We start from the raw sequence: 5273 nt of genomic DNA, 5'->3' as shown, positions 1-5273 counted from the left end.
TTCATAATCCTTTTATTGGGCTAACAGGGACAGCCAAGTTGACCTGTATTTGATAATTAAGAGTAAGCTTTCAAGATGTTCTTATCATTACAAAAGTAGGTCAAGTTTTGAAGCAAAGTTGAAAAGCAAACAAATATAGAAAACCATATTAAATTAAACTACACTGTTCAATTTAAGCTGAATTCCATTTCATTACTGCGAGCATTGATTTCTTAAATTGCTCACCAGTGCGTATGCTTAATAAATGTGGCTGACTTTTAAATACACGTACTTTTCGGTTGCCAGGACAATTTCACTCAACCTTGTTCTCCGCCCGGTTGCTACATACTTATGACTCCTGCCGCTGCGATTTCTACAGGATCAAGTGTCGGAGAGTTTACAAATTGACTGACAAAATGGGCAGAGGCGCAGGACGAAGGAGGTCGGGAATGAGCACAAATTGAAAACAATAAGATTTGTTTGATTTACACACCAGCTTAAAATCGGAATATTTTATTGCATATTTGCAGGCGTGTTTGTGTGAGCAGTGGAAAAGAGTCGTAAAAATAATGCCCAGAGGTAGTTTATCAAATTGCGAACAGCCAGCAGTCCGATGCAAAAATCCTGTAAGGCGCTTTATCGCTTTACGCTCGCACACAAGCACATTTTTTCATTCTCCTCTCATCCTTTTTTTTTTCTTTTTATTATTTGGCTCTGTGTGTAGGTGTGTGTGCATAAATAAATCCGCACATGTATCGTATCGCTTTGCGTTGCAGCACTCGCATTCGTATGATTTCAAAATTAAAATCACAGCATAACCCAATCAGCCTCCACAGTTTCCGTGAAGCCAAAGCCAAAGCCAGAACCTGAAGCCTGTTCCCCCCGCTCCAGGACCTTCAGCCTCTCCAGCTCGTCGTGGTCCTCATTTCAGGACATGCTTCCCGGGCCCCATGCCACATCACTGATTTCCCTGCCCCCCTTCCCTTCCTTCGGTTGCTCACAGCTCATTCCCAATACAGCCATAAAACTCTCGCATACTCATCAAACATACACGAATAAGTAAGGGACGCGCTAGGGCCAAAGGGGTGGGTATCCTGGCGGCGTGCACTGAGAGAAATCCCTTCACCATGTTAAGAGGAGCACTAACTTCGTGACCATCTGCACTTGTGTAATCTCCGAAAAGTATTCTAGATTTAAAAGTGTTTCATCCTGAAATTATACAACCTAATATAATCTATGGTTTTTAGAAGACTAAACCCAACTTCTGAACTTTTAAATTGAATTAAGCTGTAGCATGAAACCTGAAAACCCACTTTTTCGGCCAGTGTGCCATTAAACAAGGAGCTGGGCGCTTGGCGGTTGCCTTCGCACATTCTGTGAAAAATGTTTGTCAAACCGCAGCGAGCGTGGCGCGCAATGATTGAAGTCGCTGCCGTGCGGATTCCACTGCTGCTGTTGCAGATGTTGCTGCTGCTGTTGCTGTTGCTGCTGCTGCTGGCAAATCTTCCATGTAGATTTTTCAACAGAAATTGCCACAGCGTTGCGGCGCACTGTACCAATTAAAGTGAGCGTGTGACTGTGACTTGGAGCATTTCGCAGACGAGACCATAACTCCCCGATATCCGGCTGCTGCATTAATATATGGCCACACACACACGTACATAGCTGCTTAAATATATGTATATGTGAGCTGTATAGGGACTAACTGGCTGCCCAGAAATTGCAAGCGTCGCAACACGAACGGGCGAGCTGAACATTGAAAGACCAAACAATCTCAATCTCTCAAATTAGATTTTCAGAAAAATGCACCTCTGGGAAATGCACAATGAAAAAGCAACTGGCCTCAAACTCACACACACACACAGGCAGCAGTACTTACACGCACTAGCACGCACACATGCGAGCTTCGGCTCACTAAACGAAGTTAAACGAAGGGACGAAAGCTTTCAGAGAAAGTTTGGGGCGCTCTCTCTTCCTCGCCTTCGCTCTCGCGAAAGAGAGAGCACTCGAGCACGAGTCCTCTCGCGTAGCTGGACCATAATAACAGTACATGAAGTGCATGCTTATTCAAGGGTTGTTCATTCGTGAAATTAATATTGCGGCAACCGTCGCAGCACGCGCGCCACAATGTTTATGTTGCTCCTGGCGCTGTTGTTGCTGCTGTAGATGCTGCCGCTGTGCATCCGATGTTGATGCTGCGATGTGGCAGGGCATATTGTTACGATTTTTACGGCCGCTCGGCACTTTGTTTTGCTTTCGATGCCTCGCATTAGCTTACACATGAAAAACGTAGATAGATGGTGATCGCTATTTTAAAATTATATGTTATTTCATTATTATTTTACTAATTGTTGCATACTCTCAATTGCCCTTATGGGTAATTTTCATATATCTAGAGCTCATAAATTATTATGCTGAAAGGAAACTGCTATTATTTACTAAAAGCATTACAACGGATCCCGTTCGACAATCTCCTTAAAGGCTAATCACTGCAAATTGAATTTTCGCTGGGTGTAGTGTTCCTCTGCCACTCGTTCCGCTCTCTCTTCCTTCGGCTCTCTGCGATGCTGCCGCTCTCTTTCTGATATCCTTTGCGTTGGTGTGCGTGTGCCGGCATGCGTTTATTTGTCTGCCTCATTGCCATTGCCCCCAGACCATTATCAGATTTTGTAATAGCTTTACGTTTATTACTTTCTTACTTTTTTCCGAACCTTTTTAATTTCGTTTCTGGTATTTTTTGCTGCCATTTTGGCAGACTCTCAGCAGCCCCGCCCCCTTTTAGACCATTCTTTGGACTTGGGCTCGGGCTTGTGATTTGCTGTTTTTGCTTGTTGTCGCGTCAATTAAAAGCAAAGTTGGCCCAGAGTCTGCGAATCGCGGAGTGAGGACTTGCGACATTTTTAGTTTTCAACACAGCATACGGTTATTTAGCCACATCCCTCTCGTTCACTTCACATGCTGTTTGCCGCCACTGTGTTTGTTTGCCTTCTGTTTGCAGTTCGCTTGGGCTATAATTATTTAACGTTGCCTTGTCACTGTCTGCTCCTCTTTCCGCTCCTCTTCCCTCCCCACTGAATCCTTTTGCCACCTCCTCGTGCCACCGCGGCTCCTGTTTCTGCTTCCTTTAGTTTAGAGCTCGCGCGCGCTCTTGTAATAATATTTTAAATTAATTACAACAAACATGCATTTGCTTCTCTGCGCTGGTGTTTGTGCCCCTGTTTATCTGTGTGTGTGTGTGTGTCTGTGGGGTGGGTGTGGGTGTGTGCAACCCCTCGACTCGACTCGGCTTGTGTGTGTGCGTGTGGGGCGTGCTTTTGTGCTGCTGCCTGTTTTGTATGAAAAGTGAATTAAGGCGAATTTAGCGCGCGTCGTCCACGTCCAAAGTGCATTTGTATTAGGGATGGGCGCGTGACCTCGTTCGTGCCCCAAAACGTGATTGGATCGAAGCGAATTGAATCGAATTGCAACGGAACGAGGCGAATCCGGAGCCAACTGCCATGATGGCCCGCAATCAGGCTTAAGCTGTTTGAAAACGTTTTGCGAAATGACAAATGTGTCAAGGAGTTCTACAGATTTCTTTGTCGTAAATATCATTTATTTCTTAAAGGATTGGGCAATTGGCGTCTTTCGTTTATTAATATATTTAAATAGGCTTAATTTCATACTGTTTAGAGGAAAAATAATCTATGTGTCAATGGTATTAAAAATATTACGTATACGCCCTGTTAAACACTTGGAACATCTAGCAAATCAAATAGTATATATATATTTAAATAAAATAGTGTTGGATAATAATTAAATGAAATATGACTAGCAGACTAGTTTGGTTAGTCTGACAGCGTCTCCGCTTAAATTAATTGCCTAATTTCCAACGAAAATCGAGGACCATCTCTAGGGGCAGAGTGCATTTGTAAGTCCTGCTTCGTCATCGTCGCTAACTTTATCCTTCGCTGGCTGCACTAACACACTCAAGCGCACACACAGAGACATGCCTACATTGCGACGACACTTTCGCTGGGACAGTGTGTTAGTGTGTTTATGGTGGGTCCTTCAATTCAATGAAACGACCACGCCTACTTTGGACCAGCGCCCCTTTCGAATGAGTCACAACAACACACAGACTCGCACACACATGTACAGATCCTTAGATAGAAAGAGATCCCCGAGCATTTGGCATTGTCTATTAGTATCTCGTTTGCGCTTCTGTTTTCTGTTCTAGTGCTTCTTTTGAAGTTTTCGCTTGCATTCGCATTTTAATTTGAAGTGCATCATTTCTCTTCTACCGTCTGAGTCTGCGGCCACAACACACACACACACACACACACACACACCTCCAGAAAGCACACACATCCACCAAGGAAGCCACCACAGACAAACAAACACAAAGACAAACAAAAAAGTGCTTATGCTCATTCATTCATTTCATTTCCCATTACAACCCAGGAGGAGCTCTCCGCATCCGCATCAGGATTCACCTGGCTCTCCTGCTCGTTATATGCACAGCAGAGGGCAAGAAAGTAGCGCTTGCAATTCTAAAAGTAGCATCTTGCAGAATGTATGTTTAGATTTAAAGATTATTATTTGTATATAATTAGATGTTGGCTTTCTGCTTAATAATAAAACAGTAAACTCTATATAAGCAAACTAATAAAATAGAAAACCTTAACAATACACTTTAATGGAAACATTCCACTATTTGTTGAAATTTTTACCTTCATAACTTTGACGATTAAATAAAGCTAGTTCCACTTGTTGGCAGAGCGTGCTCCACTTGTTAAGTGCTATTATTTCGTCAATGGCTGTATGTGTGTGTTAGCCAGTGAGCGTGCATATTAGTGTGCGTGTGTGCGGGCCAGAAGGGAGAACGCTGAACGGTGAGCGCAGCAACCAAACAAAAATGGTTAAAAAGCAAGCCAAGCTGGGCCAACAACAACTTCCCAACCGCCACTTGCCACTACTTTATGCCACTTCAACGCAACTCAATTGCTTTCTTTGCCTTTATGAAACTCTATGCGTGTGGCCCCCGTCCTCCCCCCTCGCCGTTAGCCGCCATTCCACCAATCCAGCGCCCGTTTTTCTCCCTGTGTACGGTTTTATTAAAACACCCCTCCCCGCTCTTCGCCTTTGCCATCGCTTGTCTGACTCTCTCTATGCCTTCTTATTTTTTCTTCAGCATTTTTGTTCTTGCAAATAATGAAAAGTGCCGCACATAAAATTTGCACAAATTATTCCGCAGCTTCCACAGTCCCTCCTCTCGGTGGAAAAAGCGTCGCCTTTCTTGTTTCTCGCATTTT

The sequence above is a fragment of the Drosophila sechellia genome, chromosome 3R (genome assembly GCF_004382195.2).
Source record: "Drosophila sechellia strain sech25 chromosome 3R, ASM438219v1, whole genome shotgun sequence".
Taxonomy (NCBI): Eukaryota; Metazoa; Arthropoda; class Insecta; order Diptera; family Drosophilidae; genus Drosophila; species Drosophila sechellia.
This window is presented reverse-complemented; position numbering follows the sequence as displayed.